Genomic DNA, 23,180 nt, shown 5'->3' with positions numbered 1-23,180 from the left:
AGGAGGAAAAAAAAATTGGCAAATGTGGGGAAAAACTCATCATACAAAGTGACTACACATTTATATACACCATATTAGACTAGATCTTAATTTCATCACTATGCAGATTCTTAAACATCTGGTAGAGTGTCTGTTTTAAATAAAATATGCCATAAGGCATTTTTCATTTTGCTTGTACATATGTGCTTGGATTGAGAATGTAGGGATTTGAAATCAAACAAGCTGATTGCTTATTACAATTTCAGAAAGAGACTGAGAAATTCTTTCATTTTTGTTGGCTTCTAGTATCTCTCCTGTCCTTTCCCATCTCTTACAAGGATTAGGTTCTAAAGTCAAGATGTGAGGCACTCAGTCAGAAATTACCTGCAGAATTTCTTAGGATGATTTCTTGAAGATTGACATACAGGCTCCATGAATTGAACACAATCAGTTTTTTCTTTAGCATTGAGACAAGCCATTATTTCTTCAGCTGAGGTCCCCACATAAGAGCTGACTTGTGTGAGAGCTAGACTATATTAATGAAAAATACGTATTTATAAATACTAGAATCACCCTAGGCCTAGTAAAATGCTTGTATTATGAGAGGCACATGGGAGTGGAAACCAGATTTAAGGAACAGCCAATTGGCTGGGCATGGTGGCTTACACCTGTAATCCCAGCATTTCAGAGGCCAAGGTGGGAGGATCGCTTGAGCTCAGAAGTTCAAAACCAGCCTGAGAAACATAGGGAGGCCCCGTCTGTACAAAAAACTAAAAAATTAACTGGGTGTGGTGATACACGCCTATGGTCCCAGCTACTTGGGAGGCTGAGGCAGGAGGATCACTTGAGCCTGGGAGGTTGAGGCTGCAGTGAACCATGATCATGCCACTGCACTCCAGCCTGGGCAAGAGCAAGACCCCCCCCAAAAAAAAAAAAAAAAAAACACCAGTTCAAATCTCCTATCTCTGGCTTCCTCCAGAGCATATACTCAAGCAGAACAGCTATGAGGCCCAAACCATTCAAACTGGTTTTTGTTCCTTCCTTTCTTTTTTTGCCAGTTACATATAGTTGATTTTATAATGTTAAATATTATCCATTTAGTATACAAAGGTATTTTATGACAATAGAGCAGATCTTAGGATCCAGCTTCTCTATGTAGTGGAAGCTTTGGGTCCATGGAGTGAATATAGCTCAATGTAATGATTATTGTAGTATTTACATTTCAGTCCCAACCTTCATGTTCCTCACAGTGCCCACAAATTCCTTCCCTTTATTTCTATATGGTAACCTCAGATCTTACCCTTGAATTGAACAGAACTATCATGTAGGCAGAGCTGTTCTCCTCTTACCAACATAAATATTTCTGAGCCTAGTTTCGTTTTCTTAGGCCCATTGCCTTTTGGTAGGTCCTTTGAGGTATACCTTTCACCTTCTAGCCTTTTCTCACTATCACCTTTAGATTCTACCTAAACTATGCCCTTTTTTTTTTTTTTTAAGAGACTGGGTCTCACTACATTGCCCAAGTTGGACTTGAACTCCTGGGCTGAAGCAATTCTCCCACCTCTGCCTCCTGAGTAACTGGAACTATAGGCCTGCACTACTGAACCCAGCTTAAACCATACTTGGTTTTTTCTTTTTTTTTTTGAGACGGAGTCGCACTCTGTTGTCCCAGGCTATAGTGTAGTGGTGTGATCTGGATTCACTGCAACCTCCTCCTGGGTTCAAGTGATTCTCCTGCCTTAGCCACCCCAGTAGCTAGGATTACAAGCGTGTACCACCACACCTGGCTAATTTTTGTATTTTTTGTAGTGATGGGTTTCACCGTATTGGCCAGGCTGGCCTCGGACTCCTGGGTTCAAGTGATCCTCCCACCTCGGCCTCCCAAAGTTCTGGGATTACAGGTGTGAACCACTGCACCCAGCCTTTCTTTTTTTTTTTTATCCTGCTTTAATTTTTTCTTGTTGTTTTTATTTCTGAAATAACATTTTACATTTGTTGTTGGTCTTGTCTTAAGCAAATGGGATTATATTTAGTTATGCAGATTTAGGAAGGGCTCTTCCTTTCTTCTCAAATAAAAATAACCAGGAAAAATCAGTCATTTCCGTATGTTCTACCTTGGATATTCATTATAGTCTGGGTATAGCATTGTCTGTATCTTGAAAAACTACTGTACTGCCTTTGACGGTGAGTGTGTTTTTGTTTTTTTTTTTTTGATGGTGAGATGTTTTATCCATAGTTCAAAATTGCTGTTACTGCCTAGAGATGACACTGCTATGAATAGTATACCTTATTTGAAGGCTTGATGCTTTTAGGCATGGACTGGTGGCATCTCTTGGACAAGGCATTGCAGTTGCCCTGGAGGACTGGCCAAACAGAAGTTTTCATGTTGAAAAGCTGAGTAAAAATGACTCTGGGTGTAGGCCAATATAGTATCACTTGGGAAAAAGAAAAGCACAATGCGCCTCTCCCTGGGAAGCAGTTTGGCCAGGACAAAGCTCCCAGAAATGGAAATTTAAGCTTATTGATTTGGGAAAGTCTTAGTGTTTGCCCCTCAGCCTTTGTGAAATGGATCTTCTTTTTAAAGGGGGGAGGGGTAGGATAGAGGAGACTTAAAGGCTTAAAATAATGTCCCCTCTGAACCATCTAATCACCTCCTCAGAACTAAGCAGGTAAGGCCAGGCGTGGTGGCTCACGCCTGTAATCCCAGCAGTTTGGGAGGCCAAGGCAGGCGAATAACCTGAGGTCAAGAGTTCGAGACCAGCCTAGCTAACATGGTGAAATCCCATTTCTACTAAAAATACAACAAATTAACCACTCGTAGTGGCACACACATGTAATCCCAGCTACTCTGGAGGCCTAGGCAGGAGAATTGCTTGAACCTGGGAGGCAAGGGTTACAGTGAGCTGAGATCCCACCATTGTACTCCAGCTTGGGCAACAAGAGTGAAATTCTGTCTCAAAAAAAAAAGAACTAAACAGGTAAATGTCCTCATGTCACGGAAGAAAAGATCGACTTGTTTAGAAACCAAGTTAGGTAGGGCTATCTGTAGTTCATAGTAAATTACCAACCTGAAGTGGCATTCAGGCCAGAGAAAATTCCGGGAAGATAGTTGGAAAATAAAACCCCAATGACATTTTCATATTTAACTAAAATTTTCAGATCTCTCATTGTTCTTATTCCTTAGTCATATTTCACCCTCCTTCCTGTTTTACATCTAATAACCTGAAGCAGAAGAGGGCCAGGCCAGTCCTACTTTAATCTCTTCCATTCCCCTGCCCCATGGAGTATATTTCTTAGTTTTAAAAATTTATTTGTATTTGTTTTTTGTTTATTCAGTCTTGCTGAATTAAGCAGGAACCTCATAGAGGTGGGTTTTTGTTTGTTTGTTTGTGTTTTGTTTTGAGACAGAGTCTCACTCTGTTGCCCAGGCTGGAGTGCAGTGGCGCAATCCTGCCTCCTGAGTTCAAGAGATTCTCCTGCCACAGCCTCCTAAGTATTTGGGATGACAAGCATGCGCCACCACCCACACCCAGCAAATTTTTGTATTTTTGGTAGAGATGGGGTTTCACCATGTCGTCCAGGCTGGTCTCAAACTCCTGAACTCAAGTGACCCTCCTGCCTCAATCCTCCAAAATGCTGGATTACAGGTGTGAGCCACCATGCCTACCCAAAGAATACTTTTAAGGAAAACTTAGATTTTATTGCGGTGCCACTATATACTGGGCATTCATTAAGAATATATATATTTGTGTTAATCTTGTATTGATCTTATCTTAGGGATGGTTCCTTATAATTGCATTTATCCTGCTTACGTGTTTCTGTATCTTTCAGAACCATTTCCAGAATTAATCAGGCTACCAAACAGTAAGTCCAATCTTAGTTTATCAACTCGCAGGATGATTCTGATTTTAAAAATTTTCACCAGGTTCCAGCAGTCCCTTATACTATATCAATTTCTTCTCTCTTTAACCCTTACTCTGGAAACCTTTTACTTGATAATGTTTGTTTGGCTCTTCCTTATTTAATTGGGAGTTTTAAACTTCTTGCTTTAATAATATAGCATTAGCTGATTTTAAAATTACCTCTGGGCTGGGCACGCTGGCTCACACCTGTAATCCCAGCACTTTGGGAGGCCGAGGAGGTGGATCACCTGAGGTCAGGAGTTCAAGACCAGCCTGGTCAACATGGTGAAAATCCATCTCTACTAAAAAATACAAAAATTAGGTGGGTGTGGTGGTGCGTGCCTGTAGTCCCAGCTTCTCAGGAGTCTGAGGCAGAAGAATCACTTGAACCTGGGAAGTGGAGGCTGCAGTGGGCTGAGATCATGCCACTGCATTCCAGCCTAGGCGACAGAGGGAGATTCTGTCTCAAACAAAACAAAACAAAATTCCCTATGATTCAACAGATCCTATATGGGATGCTTTATAACAAAATTAATGTTTTTCTGGACTTACAGGTTGGAGGGCTGTCCTAGTCAAGCTGTTCAAGTTTATGGATTCTCATTTAGTTCATCCAACAAATAATTATTAAATAACTACCATGTGCTATGCAGTGTGCTGGCACTTAGGATAAAGAGTTGAAGCCAGGCATGGTGGCTCGCACCTGTAGTTCCAGCTACTTGGAAGGCTGAGTTGGGAGGTTCCTGTGAGCCCGGGAGTTCAAATCCAGCCTGGACAACATAGCAAGACCCCATCTTAAAAAAACCAGAAGTTGGGCCGGGCGCGGTGGCTCAAGCCTGTAATCCCAGCACTTTGGGAGGCCGAGATGGGCGGATCACGAGGTCAGGAGATCGAGACCATCCTGGCTAACACGGTGAAACCCCGTCTCTACTAAGAAATACAAAAAATAGCCGGGCGAGGTGGCAGCGCCTGTAGTCCCAGCTACTCGGGAGGCTGAGGCCGGAGAATGGCGTGAACCCGGGAGGCGGAGCTTGCAGTGAGCTGAGATCCAGCCACTGCACTCCAGCCTGGGCGACAGCACGAGACTCCGTCTCAAAAAAAAAAAAAAAAACAAAAAAAAACCAGAAGTTGAATGAAATGAATGTAGTCTCTGCTCTGTGGAGTGTGTGTATATATATATATGATACATACATTTTTTAAAAATACATATATATATTTTTTTTTTAGACACTCTGTCACCCAGGCTGGAGTACAGTGGCACAATCTTGGCCCACTATAACCTCTGCCTCCTGGGCTCAAGTGATCCTCCCAACTCAACCTCCCAAGTATTTAGGACTACAGGCGCGTGCCACCACACCTGGCCAGTTTTTGTATTTTTTTGTAGAGACAGGGTTTCACCATATTGCCCAGGCTGATTTTGAACCCCTGGGCTCAAGTGATCCACCCACCGTGGCCTCCCAAAGTGCTGGGATTACAAGTGTGAGCCATCATGCCAGGTTACTGGAGTTTATATTCTAATGGGGGAGACAGATAAATTGGGTATTATAACAAACTTTGATGAGTAATGATAACATAGGGTATTGTGGGTACACATAGCAGTGGTGGCCAGAGTATAGTGTAGGATCAAGGAAGATCTCTGATCAAAAGAGGTGACAGAGATCTCTAACCTCTCTGATAGTTAAATAGAGACCCAAAGGAATAAGCTAGAATTAGACAGGTGATAGAGAGAGGGCAAAAGGCTTGTGCCAGGTGAGAGAATAGCATAATCAAAGGCTCAGTGGTAAGACTAATCTTGGGGCATGAGAAGAACTGGAAGAAGTGCACTATGACTAGAGGAGGAGGAATACAGTGGTAAGATGAGGCTGGGGTGCTATGGGGTCGGATAGTAGAAGGCCTTAAAAGCCTTGTTAAAGGATTTGGATTTCATCCTAACATCTGCCGAAAAGTATTGTTAGACTTTTTAGATTACAGTGGTTGATTTTTGAGTTTTTAAAGAATTTTATGTCATCTGCGGAGGGGATTGGAGAGCAAGATTGGAGGCAGTTAAGAACCTGTTAGCATAGTTAGCATAGACCTATTAAGATTGGCAGACATGGCCGGGCGCAGTGGCTCAAGCCTGTAATCCCAGCACTTTGGGGGGCCGAGATGGGCGGATCACGAGTTCAGGAGATCGAGACCATCCTGGCTAACACGGTGAAACCCCGTCTCTACTAAAATACAAAAAAAATTAGCCGGGCGAGGTGGCGGGCGCCTGTACTCCCAGCTACTCGGGAGGCTGAGGCAGGAGAATGGTGTGAACCCGGGAGGCGGGGCTTGCAGTGAGCTGAGATCCGGCCACTGCACTCCAGCCTGGGCAACAGAGCCAGACTCCGTCTCAAAAAAAAAAAAAAGATTGGCAGACAGCTGGACCAGAATAGTATTAATAGGAAAGGAGCAAAGTGGGTAGATTTGAGAGAATAGAAGTTCAATTGATAGCATCTTGGTAATTGATACCTTGTTGGGAAGAGATTGAAGGAGAAGTCAAGAGTCATGTCCAGATTTTGGACATGAACCAAGTTGTTCATGGAACCACTTACTGATAGGAGGGAACACTGAAAAGGGACAAGTTTGCAGGGAATGATAATGAGTTTAACTTTGGACATGTTTTGAGGTGCTTGCGCTGCCTGTGCTGGGGATAATAATGGTAAGCAAAATAGATTTGATCCTGCTCTTTCTAGGGCATACGGTTTAGTAGGGGAGATAGAATGGAATCAAACAATCATGCACATCTATCATTATACAATATTAAAATTATAAAAGTGAAAGTTACAGGGTGCTGAGAGCCTATAATTAGGAACTGACCCATTCTTTGGGGGCGGGGGGAGCTGGGTCAGGGAAAATATCCATTAAGAAGTTTGAGTAAATATCTGAAGGATGAATGGTAGTTAATTTGGAAGAGGGAGTTGAATGAATGAACAACCAAGTAGAAATGTCTCTTGAGGACTGGATATGTGAGAGAGAACTGGAAATCTAAAGATTTAAGAGTTATTAATGTGAACACATAAATGGTAATTGATGCCACAGAAGTGAGTGCACTTACCCAGGAAGAATGTGTCTGTGTTGAATGAAGGGGGCTCATTATGGGTCACTGAGGAACGCTAAGAAGGTAGCTACCTTCGATGGCATATTAGGAACTGCTTCCTTGTGTCCCAGAGAGAATACAAAACCCACAACTGCGAACATATGTCTATACAGACATTTTAAAATCCACTGAAAGAGGTTATAGAATTTGCTTGGTTTTGTAGTTAGAATTGGTTTTATTGGATTGAGGCACACTTTAAGGAAAAGTTCCTTTCTCATGCCACTTACGAACAGTGAAAGCATTGCTTTTTATTTTAACCACTTGCCATATTTTCCCTGCCTGGCATCATTACTCTCAACTTTTTTAGTTTTCCTTTTTTCTTTTTTGACCTAATTTTCAGTTACTTAAACTCTCAACTTCTAATAGTATTAAAATGAAAGCATAGACATTGTAATCAGGCCTATGTTTGAATCCCAGCACTGACTGCCATTTAATATATATAAGATCTTCTGCAAATTACCTCTCCGTATCTCATTTTCCTTAGATTTGATATGGTTTTAATTTAAAAGATCTAAAAGTACACTGTAAATGCACAGTATATGGAGGTTATAGTATAATAGTTATAGGTCAGCAACAAATGTTTGTTCTATTTTCCTTTCTCCTTGCAGCCTCTCTTGTTTTTCCAGGCAGGTGAGTAGTTTCATCTGTGATCATTTATGCTCTGTACCACCTCCTCATGGCAGTATGTTACAGAAGCTTTGCTGCCAGAGCCAAAGGAGTCTTGCATTTTTGTGGCAAAAGCCCTTTCTGGAGAAGCAGTACAGGAAGGTTTCTGGGTTGCTGTAACCAGGATTTTTCAACAACAACATTATTGACATTTGGGGCTAGGGTAATTCTTTGTTGTTGGGGTTGTCCAGTTTATTGTAGGATGTTTCACAGCATCCATATCTTTACCGTATTCACTCCAAGGTAAGACAACCAAAAATGTCCCCAGACACTGCCACATATGCCCTGGAGGGCAAAGTTTTTGTTTGAGCACTATTTGCTAAAATATTATTGTTGTGGATGCTATTTATATGACTGTGTGTTCAGTTTGTGAAAATGCAGAGTTGTACATATATGATATAGGTAGTTTTCTGTTGTGAATGTCGTTTCCATAGAAGGTAGAAAACCAAAGGCAGTTAGCTAGACTCCCTAACCTGTGTCTCAGTTTTTATTTTCCCCAAATCTCTATTTTTCTTTTTATTTTTTTATTCACATTTTCTTAAATTTTTGGCTAATTTTTTTTCCCCACGCGTTCTGGTATTCTCCCCAAATCTCTAATAGGTGAGGTGAAATTAAGGGAAAAAAGAGTTCACCATAGAATGGGAAGACAGCAAAAAGTAGCCTGAGAGACTGACTTCCAAATGTCTCTTCAATTCCTAGCTGTTAGGATATGGAATTCAACCAAGGGAAATTTCCATTTCAAGATTTCAGAAATAAGCTCTGGGTACAGGACAGAATTAAATTACCAGCCGAAGAGATTCTTTTTTGTTTGTTGGTTTTTTTCTTGAGACAGAGTCTCGCTCTGTGGCCCAGGCTGGAGTGCAGTGGAATCTCAGCTCACTGCAAGCTCCGCCTCCCGGGTTCACGCCATTCTCCTGCCTCAGCCTCCCGAGTAGCTGGGACTACAGGCGCCCGCCACCTCGCTCAGCTGGTTTTTTTGTAGTAGAGACGGGGTTTCACCGTGTTAGCCAGGATGGTCTCGATCTCCTGACTTCGTGATCCGCCTGTCTCGGGCTCCCAAGGTGCTGGGATTACAGGCTTGAGCCACCGTGCCCGGCCGAAGAGATTCTTTTATTATCTTTCTTCCCACCTTCTCTGCTACACTGTGACAGCAAAGGAGAGGCTCACCTGGTTTTGGTCGCTTCAGCTGCTATCTTTACCTGATGGCCACTGAAGTTATTTCTGAAAGTGTTTGCTTTTACTTTTAATATAAAATCTTTCCGTTCTTCTTTACTTTGTAAAGGTGGGTAGAAAGTCGTTCCATATTAGATAATGTTGACTACTCCCAGAGAAGTCCTTGGATAGCACCCAAGCTGGAAGCAACAGGTTAAGTAACCCACGTCCATGTCTTGAGAGGAGTCCAAGAAAAGATCCCTTTTTGAAGTTTGAAAGATCCTGTAAAGAGAGGGCAGACCTTGGGCCAAGCAGCCTTTGAGGTGGTAACCAGCTCATAAACAAGAGCTGGCATGTGCCAACAAAGTCTCTCATCCTGGCTCCAGAGTTGGCTGAGGAGAGAAATTTGTGGAAGCCTGTGTAAATGGAGGCTTGTTCTTGGCTTTGGCTTTTGTGTGGCTGAAAATGCAGTAGGGAGGGATCTTGGACTTGGTCTCTGGGGTGTAGGCATTTCCCTGAGAGGAGGATTTTTTTTCCTTTCCATATTTTTTCCTCCCTGTCCTTCCCTTAGTGTTAACATTTCAAGGTACAGGAAATGATTGGATACTGAGTGTTTTACAACTCTTTTAAGACAGCCTATTAATATTCTGCTGCCAAGACGATAGCCAGGAGAAATTTAGGTAGAAACAAGGCTCATAACTTTTATGAAAATACCCTAAGCAGGGAACCCTCAATTTATTTTGAAGTGTTTGAGTTTTACTAAAAGCCTATCATTGCCAGTGTGGTTTTTTAAAATGGACAGCCCTAGTGGCTAAGGAGACCAGTAAGACCTGGAGTTGGCAGCAGAGTGAGCCATCTGAGGAAAATGGGAAGAGGAGTATTGGTGTGGGAAAGAGGTGCAACTGTGCCACTGGATCCCTGTCCCTTCATTATTCTTTACTGGCCCTGGCAGCTGTCAAAGTTTGCTTAATAGAGTTGTGGGCTGGAGATTGTTTCTTAATCTCCGTATAGGAGTACCAAGCTCCAGCTGTGTTATCTAGGCTCTGGGGCCCTGGCACTTGGTTAACTAATGCTGAGGCATCTGGTGACTTGAGACAAAAGCCTATTTTGTCAGAGAGAAGATTGGGCAAAGTGCAAGCATTGTTATCTCTAATGCCCCCAGGGCAAACTGTCTACTTGGCAAGTGAGAATGCCTTGATCTTGTGAGTTTACAGCAACCTGTCCACTTGGTTTTATGTGTCTTTGAGATTATTTTCTACTAACGAGGTTTCAGCATTCTGGCATTGAAATCTATAAGTGCTTTATTGTAAAGAATTTGGAAAATGCAGAAAAGTAAAAGGAAGAACATAAAAATTGTACTTCGTTCTACCAGATTCTTAAGAGAAGAATTTCTTTAATGTTGTGGAACTGGCTGAGATTATTGGTTCAGGACTGGCTTGGGCATGATCTATACCTCATGAATCTCAACTCTGTCCCTTTAAGCATCTTTAATTTTTCCATTAGAGATCTGACCTGGTTTGGCCCTGCTTTGCTAGATTTTCTTACAACTGATGTGATCTCACCCTGGACTATGAAACTCATCTTCTGTGTTTAGCTTTTTATAACTTGTCTCAAACCAATTTTTTATCTTCATTTGTGATTGTCTTCAGAAGTCTGGGTGTTTGTTTTTTTAAACTGATGGTGGTGAGTATGTAGGGGGAGAGTAGTTTTACAATTTTTAAAGACTTAATGTTGACCTGCTTTCTTCTCTTTGGAAAGAGGTGTTTGTGATGTCAGTTAACATAATTTGCTTTTGTTGATAAGCTTGCTCAATACATAAGCTTATGAGATTTCTAGTTGTATAAAAAGAAAAGGACTATCTTTCATGTTTTCTTTTCCTCTGCTGGAGTAACATTTTAGTTAAGGAAGTTGCACAAAAACAAACCCATCTTTTTTCTGTGTAATTTTCTATATGGATTTCTATGTTGAACAGCCTAGACCTTTTGTCTATTCGATGTTTACATAGATGTTTAGATTTAACTTTTAATACATTTGTGGTTTAAAAAAAAAAAAAGGAAATTTTGGTGCAATAGAGAAATGTATTTTGGATTTATTTATTGTTCCTTTTAAATGTTAAAATGAGGCAGGAATACAGTACTTTCGGCCTATTGTCTAAGAGTACTCTTTGACATTTACAGTATCAGGTATAGGCATTTCCAAAAGAAATCTTCTTTAACATACCATACCCTTAATGATCTTTTGACAGGACAGAAATGGGGAGAAATGTTAGCAGGGTATATTTTAATTTATATTCTCTAAAAGTATACATTCTATACTATGACGAATTATAGATTTTATTTTCTTCTGTGTTTAGCTTTTTATAACTTATCTCAAACCAATTTTTTATCTTCATTTGTGATTGTCTTCAGAAGTCTGGGTGTTTGGTTTTTTTAAACTGATGGTGGTGAGTATGTAGGGGGAGAGTAGTTTTACAATTTTTAAAGACTTAATGTTGACCTGCTCAAAACTTACCTCAAAAATTGGTTTGAGATAAGTTATAAAAAGCTAAACACTCCTTGCATAACTGGAGAGAAAGAGCTTCCAATTAAAGTAATTATGCTAGCAGCTCTGAGACTACTCTTTGGAACTGGTGTCAGCACTTTGGTTTGAAGAAATCAGATCAGGATTGACTGCCTAATAGTAGGCTTTTACCAAGAGCCTGACATAAGAATTTCAGGAAATCTGGGAAAATCTTTGAAAATCTTCTATATTATAGGCTGGGCACAGTGGCTCAAATCTGTAATCCCAGCACTTTGGGAGGCTGAGGCAGGAGGATCACTTAAGGTGAGGAGTTTGAAACCAGCCTGGCCAACATGGTGAAACCCTGTCTCTAAAAATATAAAATTAGCCAGTTATGGTGATGCACACTTGTAATCCCAGCTACTTGGGAGACTGAGGTGAGAGGATCGCTTGAACCTGGGAGACAGAGATTGAAGTGAGCAGAGATCACGCCATTGCACTCCAGCCTGGGCAACAGAGCGAGACTCCGTCTCAAAAAAAAAAAAAGAAAAGACAATCTTCTATGTTATAAACTTAAATTTCATGTGAATGGAAGATTGAGAAATGATGGCTGATGGCCTAAGCGTGGGTAGAATTTCAGTTTTTTGCATGTTTATCAGATGGCTTTAATGTTCTTGCCTTTTCCTAGTTATTATTTTAAAAAGTAGTGTTTCCAGAACCCATTTAACAACTGATAACTGGAAAATTTTTTGTGAGAGGTTAGCTAGACAGGTTATATGGTGTTTTTTTTGTTTTTGTTTTTCCCTCATACAGTTTTTTTAAAAAATTGAGAAATCATATTTTCTTTTTTTTTTTTTTTTTCAGTATACAATTCAGTGGTTTACACTATATTCACAAACTGTGTAACCATCACATCACGCATTCCAGAATATTTTTATTTCCTCAAAAAGAAATCCTGTACCCATCAGCAGTCACCCTCATTCTTCATTTTCCTCAGCCCCTGGCAGTCTACTTCTGTCTCTCTAGAAATTTCATGTAAATGGAGTCATATAATCTGTGGCCTTTGGCTGGGCACAATGGCTCACGCCTGTAATCCCAGCACTTTGGGAGGCTGAGGCGGGCAGATCATGAAGTCAGGAGTTCGAGACCAGCCTGACCAACATAGTGAAATCCTGTCTCTACTAAAAATACAAAAATTAGCCGGACATGGTGACACTTGCCTATAGTCCCAGCTACTTGGGAGGCTGAGGCAGGAGAATTGCTTGAACCCGGGAGGTGGAGGTTGCAATGAGGCAAGATTGCGTCGTTGCACTCCAGACTGGGCGACAGAGCGAGACTCCATCTGAAAAAAAAAAAAGGGGGCCTTTTGTGTCTGACTCCTTTCACTTAGCATAATCCATTTTGTAGCATGTATCAGCAGTACTCCATTCCTCTTTATGGTTGAATAATATTCCATTATGTAGATATACCACATTTGTTTATCCATCAGGTGATGGATATTTGGTTTTTTTCCTTATTTTGACTGTTATGGATAATGCTGCTATGAACATTCATATGCAAGTTTTTGTGTGGACGTATGTCTTCAGTTTTTTTCATTATATACCTAGGGATAGAATTGCTGGGTTATATGGTAACTCTGTTTAACTTTGTTTAGAGCTGGCAAACTTTGCCAGAATGTAAATGGCTGTGCCATTTTACATTCCCACTAGCAATGTACAAGGATTCCAATTTCCCCATACTCTCAACAATCCTTGTTACTGTTCATTTGTTTAATAGCCATCCTGGTGGGTGTAAAGTGGTATCTCATTGTGGTTTTGACTTACATTTCTTTAATAACTAATGATTCAGAGCATCTTTTCATGTGCTTATGTGCTTGTATATCTCCTTTGAAGATACCTGATTCTTTGTCGATATTTTAATTAGGTTGTCTTTGTAAGAATATATTCTGGATATTAGTGTCTTCTAAGATTTTTATGGTTATAGCTCTTACATTTAGGTCTTTGATCCATTTTGAGTTATTTTTTCTATATGGTGTGAAGTAGGGATCCAGCTTCATTCTTTTACATGTAGATATGCAGTTTTCCTAGCACCAGTTATTGAAAAGACTATTCTTACCCTGCATTGGATTTTCTTGACATCCTTATTGAAAGTTAATTGACCATAAATGTATGGGCTTTTGTCTAGACTCTTAGTTTTGTTCCATTGATCAACATGTCTATCCTTATGGCAGTATTATAATCTTGGTTACTCATCTTTGTAGTAAGTGTTGAGAATTGTGAGTCTTTCAGCTTTATTCTTCTTTTTGAGATTGTTTTGGCTATTCTGAGTCCTTTGCATTTCCATATGAATTTTAGGATCAGCTTGTCAATTTCTGCAAGAAGCAGGCTAGAATTTTGATGGAGATTGCATTGAATCTGTCAGTTTGGAGAGTTCTGCAATCTTAACAATATAAAATCTTCCAATCCATGAACATGAGATGTCTTTCAATTTTTTTAGAACTTCTTTAATTTCCATCAATGATGTTTTGTAGTTTCAGTGTATAAATCTTGCACTTTTTTTTTTTGTTTTTTTTTTGTTTTGAGACAGAGTCTTACTCTGTCCCCCAGGCAGGGGTACAGTGGCACAATCTTGGCTTGGCTCACTGCAACCTCCACCCACCAGTTTCAAGCAATTCTCCTGTTTCAGCCTCCCGAATAACTGGGACTACAGGTGCGTGCCACTATGCCCAGCTAATTTTTTGTATTTTTAGTAGAGATCGGGTTTCACCATGTTGGCCAGGCTGGTTTCGAACTCCTGGCCTCAAGTGATCCGCCTGCCTTGGCCTCCCAAAGTGCAGGGATTACAAGCATGAGCTACCGTGCTCAACCCTGCTTTTTCTTTTCTTTTTTTTTTTTAAAGCCAGTCAAATTTAGGAGTTGTATACCAAAATCTTGCACTTCTTTTGTTAAATTTATTCCTCAGGATTTTATATTTTTAGTTGTTATTGTAAATTGAATTGTTTTCTCGATTTCATATTTGGATTATTCATTGCTAGAGTACAGAAATACTATTGTTTTGTCTATACTGATCTTGTATCTTACAACCTTGTGGAATTCATTTGTTGACTCTGATATGATTTTTGTGCATTCTTTAGGATTTTCTATGTATGAGATCATGTTATCTGCAAATTGAAATCATTTTACTTCTTACTTACAATCTCAATGTCTTTTTTCTTTATTTCTTGCCTAATTTTTCTAACTATAACCTCCAGTACAATGTTGAATAGAAGTGGCAAGAGCAGATATCCTTAACTTCTTCACTGATTTTAAGGAGTAACTTTCAGTCTTAATTATTAAATATGATGTTAATTAACTGTGGACTTTTTTATAGATGACTGTTATCAATATGGGATTTTTTTTTTCTTAGAGATGGGGTCTTGCCCTGTCATTCACAGCTTACTGCAATGGCATAATCACAGTCCACTGCAGCCTTGACCTCCCAGGCTCAAGCAATCCTCCTACCTCAGCCTTGCAAGTAGCTGGGACTACAGACACATGCCACCACATGTGGCTATTTTTGTTTTGTTTTGTTTTGTTTTTGTAGACACAGGGTTTCACTATGTTGCCAGTCTAGTCTCAAACTCTTGGGCTCAAATGATCTTTCCACCTCGGCAATCCCAAAGTGCTGGGATTATAGGCATAAGGCACCATACCCAGCCCAATATGAGATTTTGAACATTTATACTGTAGTTTGAGATTTTAAAGTATGTTGATATTTTTCAAAACAAGTTAATTATTGAGGGATAAGTGAGGAAGGAGGCTTAGAGAAACCTCTGGAATGTAAAGCACACAAGATTGAGAGCACCTAGCTTCTAGTGTCCATTCCCCTACTTAAGCTGAGTAACATTGGAAATTCTGTTTAATTCTTTGTGCTTCCTTCATTCATGCTTTCTGTTCATCACATATTTATTGATCATCTAGTTTACCAGGTATTTTGAGGATGCAGGGTTAAAAGACTAACGGCTGTCTGAGTCGTCGTCCTCAGATATCAGTTACACTCCATTCCCAACACTTTTCTTTTCTTTTTTTTCTGTAAAGATGGAGGTGTTGGGCATATGTTGATTTCTGGGGACATGTTACAGCCCTGCTTATTTTCAGAGTTCAGTATATTCTCAGTGTTAAGACCAGCCGTACACGTAAGATAGCATGAGTACTACCTATGTGTCAGTCTCTTACACAATTATGATTTCAAACTACTGTAGGTATAGCAGTGACTCCCAAATATCCATTCCCTGCCCTGACATCTTTCCTAAATTTGACCATGATTTCCAGTTGCCTAACAGATTTCCTTGCTTACTTGTCCCAAATGTACTTCAAATTCACAAAGTTCAAAGAAAAGTCATAATTTGTCCCTAAAGTCCTCCTGTCTCCATTCCTTTCTCTAGTACTTTCTCAATTTTAGTAGTGGGAATACTTCTACCCAGTCACCCAAACTAGAAACTTGTGAGTCATCCTTGATACCTTTCCCTCACTGCTCACATCTAGTACATCACAAAGGTTCTTTAAGAGATTGTCTCCTGCTTGTCTCTTGTAACTTCCCCTCTTTATACTTGTTGCCACTTCCTTTGTTGAGACCCTCATCATTTTTAACGTGGACCAAACTCTACTCTTACCCCCTTTCTTTCCCACATGTCATTCAGGATCCAACTTAAATATCACTTTCTCTTTACAGCATATTCTTGTTAGCCAGTTCCTTAGACTTCCAAATGAAATTAAACACCTATTAATTTTATAGAAATATTGAATATTATATAGGGGTTAATAGCACAAATTATAGAATTATACAGGCCTGAGTTTGAATCCTGGCTCCACAGAGTGAGGCTCCTATCTCACTCTGTTGCCCAGGCTGGAGTGCGATGGCGTGATCTTGGCTCACTGCGACTCCGCCTCCTGGGTTCAAGCGATTCTGCTGCCTCAGCTTCCCGAGTAGCCGGGACTACAGGTGCTTGCCACCGCGCCCGGCTAATTTTTGAATTTTTTAGTAGAGACGGGGTTTCACCATATTAGCCAGGCTGGTCTTGAACTCCTGACCTCGTGATCCAGAATCCTGGCTCTTTTTTATTGGTGGGGGTTTTTAAAACAATTTTTATTATTACTATTTTTAATTTTTTGTGGGGTTTTTTATTGTTTTGTTTCTTGTTTTGTTGTTTGTTTTTTGTTTTTTTTTTTTGCTGAGCACAGGGGACTTTATTGATGGTACATGACAAGGTAGGGCTCCCTAGGCCCCTCCCTCTCCAAGGGGTCTGCATGGAAACTGTGAGGAGGGGAGATTCAGTCTGGTAGGGGACTGATTGCGGCAGGGACTCCCCAGCAGTGAGTGCCTCTCTCTTCCTCTCGTGCTCTCGCTGGGCTGGTGGTCCAGGGTTCTTACTCCTTGGAGGCAATGTGGGCCATGAGGTGCACCACCCTGTTGCTATAGCCAAATTCATTGTCATACCAGGAAATTAGCTTGACAGAGCGGTCGTTGAGGGCAATGGCAGCCCCAGCATCAAAGGTAGAAGAGTGGGTGTCGCTGTTGAAGTTGGAGGAGACCACCTGGTGCTCAGTGTAGCCCAGGATGCCCTTGAGGGGGCCCTCTGATGCCTACTTCACCACCTTCTTGATGTCATCATATTGGCAGGTTTTTCCAGACAACAGGTCAGGTCCACCACTGACACATTGGCAATGGGGACATGGAAGGCCATGCCAGTGAGCTTCCCGTTCACCTCAGGGATGACCTTACCCACAACCTTGGCAGTGCCAGTAGAGACAGGGATGATGTCCTGGAGAGCCCTGCAGCCATCACGCGACAGTTTCCCAGAGGGGCCATTTACAGTCTTCTGGGTGGCAGTGATGGCGTGGACTGTGGTCATGAATCCTTCTATGATACCAAAGTTGTTATGGATGACCTTGGCCAGGGGCACTAAGCAGTTGGTGATGCAGGAGGCATTGCTGACGATCTTGAGGCTGTTGTCATACTTGTCATGGTTTGTGCACATCACAAACATGGGGGCGTCAACAGAGGGGACAGAGATGTTGACCCTTTTGGCTCCCTGCTGCAAGTGAGCCCCAGCCTTCTCCATGCTGGTGAAGACACCAGTGGACTCCACGATGTACTCAGCACCAGCATTGCCCCATGTGATTTTGGAGGGATCTCACTCCTGGAAGATGATGGGATTTCTATTGATGACAAGAGTCCCGTTCTCAGCCTTGACAGTGCCATGGAATTTGCCATGTGTACAATCATACAGGAATATGTAGACCATGTAGTTGAGGTCAATGAAGGGGTCATTGATGGCAACAATATCCACTTTACCAGACTTACAAGCAGTCCTGGTGCACCAGGCAGGCACCCAGTACAACCAAATCCGTTGACTCCGACCTACCTTCCCCATGGTGTCACAGGGATGCGCTGCCAATGCAAGAGAATATGCGGCTGTCTGCCGAACAGGAGGAGCAGAGACTTTTTTGAGATGGAGTTTCGCTTGTTACCCAGGCTGGAGTGCAATGGCATAATCTCAGCTCACCACAACCTCTGCCTCCTGGGTTCGAGTGATTCTCCTGCCTCAGCCTCCTGCATAGCTGGGATTACAGACATGTGCCACCACCCCTGGATAATTTTGTATTTTTAGTAGAGACAGGGTTTTTCCATGTTGGTCAGGCTGGACTTGAACTCCTGACCTCAGGTGATCTGCCCTCCTCGGCCTCCCAAAGTGTCAGGATTACAGGTGTGAGCCACCTGGCCTTGGTTGTTTTTTTTTTTTTTTTTACACTCTGTCACCCTGTCTGGACTACAGTGGTGTGATCTCAGCTCACTGCAACCTCTGCCTCCCAGGTTCAAGTGGTTCTCCCACCTCAGCCTCCCGAGTAGCGGGGACTACAGGTGCATGTTGCCGTGCCTGGCTAATTATTGAATTTTTTGATAGAGATGGGGTTTCATCATGTTGGCCAGGCTGGTCTCAAACTCCTGACCTCAAGTCGCTTGCCTCTCAAAGTGCTGGGATTATAGGCATGAGCCATGGTGCTGGGCCTGAATCCTGGCTCCTAATAGCTGTATGGCCTTGAGCATATTACCTAGCCTCTGGGCCTCAGTTTCCTTTTATCTGTAAAGTAACACTGATAACTACTTTATAGAGCAGAAGTGAAGATTAAATGCAATTACAAAGGTTATAATTATACTATCATGGCTACAATATATTGAACATAAATTATTTGCTAATCACTGTGCTAAGTATAATACTTGATACTTACTGCCCATGGAAAGTAGTTAGCTCAATGCCTAATATTTAGTAGGTATTCAGTAAACAAAAGCTAGTATTTTCTGTGTGGTCTTCTTCCATTCTTAGCATCTTAAGGGCAAGAACTATGTCTTATCTTTGTGACTGATAGTATGATAGATAACAATAAACAGTTGCTGAGTTTGAATTTATTTAATGGGATTTGAGTAAGTGCCAAGAGGTCTTCTTTAGTATAATATTCCCTGCTAACTTGACTGCAATTCCTTTGGAATTGAAGGTTTTCAGTTTTCTATTAAAGTACACATACCCCTAGAGAGAAGTAATACTTTGAGCTATTATCAACAGTCATTTTATGGGAATCAGTTGTTTATCAGCTGCTTTCAAATCTGAGAAAGACCTTGCAGGATGAGACTTTGCTAGGAATGAAAGAAGAGGGGAAAAAGAGACCTGAGCTCACAATATCATGTGGAACAAAATCACTCTTTTTTTTTTTTTTGAAACAGAGTCTCGCTCTTTCGCCCAGGCTGTAGTGCAGTGGCTGGATCTCAGCTCACTGCAAGCTCCGCCTCCTGGGTTCACACCATTCTCCTGCCACAGCCTCCTGAGTAGCTGGGACTACAGGCGCCCGTCACCACCACGCCCGGCTAATTTTTTTTGTATTTTTAGTAGAGACGGGGTTTCACCATGTTAGCCAGGACGGTCTCGATCTCCTGACCTTGTGATCCACCCACCTCGGCCTCCCAAAGTGCTGGGATTACAGGCGTGAGCTACCACGCCCGGCCCAAAATCACTCTTTCCTATTTGCCTCAGAATTAGTCTTTTTCCTAATTTGTAATGTATATCATTCCACTTAACATACATATACTGCGTTTAATAGCTATGGCTTTCCTGTGGGACCATGGAATTAGATCAGCAGAAATGAGTTATTTCCATTACTTGAATTACTTAGGTTATTTAGCAGTTTGTGATATTATGGGCATGATGGCACATTCACTCCCTATGTAGTCAATAGCTTTATATTAAGTACTGAGAGAGGATATTCTAGACCTGATCCCTAATTTTGGCCAGCTATTTTGGCCAAATGAATGTCAGTTATCAGCTGCCCTATGAACTGCCCAGAGAATTGCTGAATACAAGATGAGATGATAAACGTAAAAACACTGAAAAGGCTACACAAATGCAAAGTGGATTATTCCAGACATCATCATCATTATTAGTAGTAGTAGTAGTAGTAGTAGTAGTAGTATTTGAGACAGTCTTGCTCTGTCACCCAGGCTGCAGTTCAGTCGCGACAATCATGACTCACTGCAACCTCTGCCCCCCGGGTTCAAGTGATCCTTCTACCTCAGCCTCCCAAGTAACTGGGACTACAGATGTGAGCTACCGTGTCCAGCTAATTTTTTCTATTTTTTTGTAGAGACAGGGTCTCCCTGTGTTGCCCAGGCTGATCTTAAACTCCTGAGCTCAAGAGCCTCCCACCTCAGCCTCCCAAAGTGCTGGGATTACAAATGTGAGCCATTGTTCCTAGGCTTATTTCAGACTTTAACACATGACCTTGGAAAATTCAATGTTGTGGGGAAAGACTTGGGAAAAAATTACTTCCAACACCATTGTCAACTCTAACATTTTGAGAAATTCCATCCTCTCTCTTTCTTACTTATGTCCCTTGCTTCCATATAGTCTCTTCTTAGCACAGCAGCCAAAATAATTCTTTGAAACTTGTCCATTATCACTTCTTTGCTCAGAACCCTCCACTGGCTGTTAATTTCATTCAGAGAAAAAGTCAGTGATCCACATGATCTATGCTTCTCTCTGCCATACCTCTGTGGCCTTATCTCCTATTTCTCCCTACTCTCATGCCCCTCCAGCCATACTGGATTCTGCTGTTCCTTGAAATGCAGCTTCTCTTGCCTTGGGTCTCTTACATCGAAGGTTCTGGCTACTAGAATTCTTTTTTCACAGATAAGTACGTAGCATGGCCAACTCCCTCATCTCTCTCAAGTATTCATTCAAATGTCAACCTATTTGAAATTGGCAACCACCTCTGTACCCTCCTTTTATCCTGTCCCATTATTTTTTCTCGAAGCACTAATCTTTTTAGTTTACTATTTGTATACTTTATTATGCTTATTGTTTATTATCTGTCTGCTAGAATGTAAGCTCTACCAGGGCAGAGATTTTGTTTTGTTTTGTTTTGCTTTGTGAATCTTTGTTTCCCAAGCACCTATAATAGTACCTGACCCAATAAATATTTATTAAACATATGAATGAACTATGCAAAATGGTAAATACTAATCTCATTTTTAGCTGATGTGAGCCTCAGTTAACTGATTTATGAAATGCTGGTTTGTTCTCCATCTTTTTTGTTAGAGGCATTCCTCAAATGTCTGGTAGTGCTTGGTTGTCTGCTCATGTTTTAAACATCTTTAAGATGGAGCGCTGAAAGTTATATTTGAAGCTGTGAGTGCATTTGCAGGACATATTTATGGTGAGCTTCACAGCGAGATGACTGTTAAGTTGGGAAACCCCAGATGTCAAGATCTTTAGGTGTTTCCTCATAGGCTTACCAGATTTCTTAGAAAAATAACAAGCCTCTTCCAATCCTCCTGGAGAGTAAAGATTTCTTTGAGCTAGGTGAAAAAGAGGACTAGGGCTTCAGCCTTCAGCATTCAGTATGTTTAAATCCACATTTAATCTCCTTATTTTAGGTATGGTACTCATGTCCTCCACTATGTCTGGAGCACCCTGGTCCAGAGATCCTCTATTTGAGAAACTAGCCTCTCTCGTTTTTTGGGTCGGGGGTGGTATCTGAGTGAGAAAAGGAATTAAATAAATAATTGCTGCTTTTTTTTTTTTTTTAAATAGAGTCTCACTCTATCACCAAGGCTGGAGTGCAGTGGTGTGATCTTGGCTGACTGCAACCTCTGTACCTCCCACGTTTAAGCGATCTTCCTGCCTCAGCCTCCTGAGTAGCTGGGGCCACAGATGTTTGCCACCACACCTGGCTAATGTTTGTATTTTTAGTAAAGATGGGCTTTCATCATGTTGTCCAGGCTGGTCTCGAACTCATGGGCTCAAGCCACCTTCCCGTCTCAGCCCCCACAAAGTACTGGGATTACAGGCATGAGCCACTGTGCCCAGCCATAATTGCTTCTTATATAGTTTTCAATCAGTGTTATTCATCCTAAATCATCAGTTTCACATCTTGAGTCATCTGGTACTGCCAGTTACTAAGATTTTAGGAGAAGATTCTGTAGTGTTGATTGGTATAGTTCAAAGTTTTTTTCTATTGCATGCTTATAATTCAATATAGCATTCTTAGGTTTGCTTAGTCAGTTATCCTTCCTTCGTTTGCTTTCCAAGTTCCAAAATATTGTTGTCTCCTCTTTAGTTCATCCCCCTACTTGTGGGTTTAAGTCTTTTAAAATTCTTTATTGTGTTAGTGTGGTTTTTGTCTACTCTATTTATTGCAACTGTTTTCTTGTCTGCCATTTTTCTTGTTTGCTTTCAATTGACAATTTCATTGAGATAACTGTAGAATCACATGTAGTTTTATAAAACAATACAGAGAGATCCCTTGTACATTTTACCCAATTTCCTGCAATAGCAACATTTTCCAAAACTAGTATAACAACCAGAATATTGGTATTGATACAGTCCACCAATCTTACTCAGATTTGCCTTGTTTTGCTTGTTCATGTCTGTGTATGTGTGGTTGTTTCTATACAATTTTATATCACGTGTAGGTTTTTGTATCCACACCACTGTCAAGACTGGACAGTTCCATTAACACAGCAATCACTGTTATTAACCTTTTTCTTTTTTTTCTTTGAGACGGAGTTTCACTCTTGTTGCCCAGGCTGGAGTGCAATGGCACAATCTCAGCTCGCCGCAACCTCTGCCTCCCGGGTTCAAGTGATTCTCCTACCTCAGCCTCCTGAGTAGCTGGGATTGTAGGCATTCGTCACCACGCCTGGCTAATTTTTGTATTTTTAGTAAAGATGGGGTTTCACCATGTTGGCCAGGCTGGCCTCGAACTCCTGACTTTAGGTGATCCGCCCGCCTCGGCCTCCCAGAGTGCTGGGATTACAGGCTTGAGCCACAGCGCCTGGCCGTGTTAACTTTTTTATACCATACCCACTTTCCCTGCACATGTGAATACAGTATTTTCCCACCTCCATCCCTAATCTCTTGTAACCACTAACCTGTTCTCCATTTCAAAAATTTTGTTACATAAAAACTGTTATTTAGGCTGGGCGCGGTGGCTCACACCTGTAATCCCAGCACTTTGGGAGGCCAAGGTGGGTGGATCACTTGAGGTCATAAGATTGGGACCAGCCTTCCCAACATGGTGAAACACCGTCTCCACCAAAAATACAAAAATTAGCTGGGCATGGTGGCGTGCGCCTGTAATCCCAGCTACTCGGGAAGCTAAGGCAGGAGAATTGCTTGAACCTGGGAGACAGAGGTTGCAGTGAGCTGAGATCATGCCATTGTACTCTGCACTTCAGTTTGGGTGACAGAGTGAAACTCCGTCTCAAAAAAAAAAAAAAAAAAAACCCTGTTATTTATATATACATATATTTATATATACATATATAAATATTTA

General features: G+C 41.3%; 1 protein-coding gene and 1 pseudogene across 4 annotated transcripts in view; one reads left to right on the top strand and one right to left on the bottom strand.

The window, feature by feature from the left end:
* The window catches only part of ZNF609 (zinc finger protein 609), a 240,059-nt gene that overhangs the window by 57,406 nt on the left and 159,473 nt on the right, over positions 1-23,180 (top strand). The gene's annotated exons all lie outside the window — the stretch shown is intronic.
* LOC101024928 lies at positions 16,722-17,709 on the bottom strand (annotated as a pseudogene).

The sequence above is a fragment of the Papio anubis genome, chromosome 7 (assembly GCF_008728515.1).
Source record: "Papio anubis isolate 15944 chromosome 7, Panubis1.0, whole genome shotgun sequence".
Lineage (NCBI taxonomy): Eukaryota > Metazoa > Chordata > Mammalia > Primates > Cercopithecidae > Papio > Papio anubis.
The sequence above is the reverse complement of the archived record's forward strand: the minus strand, read 5'-3'. Positions and strand labels throughout refer to the sequence as shown.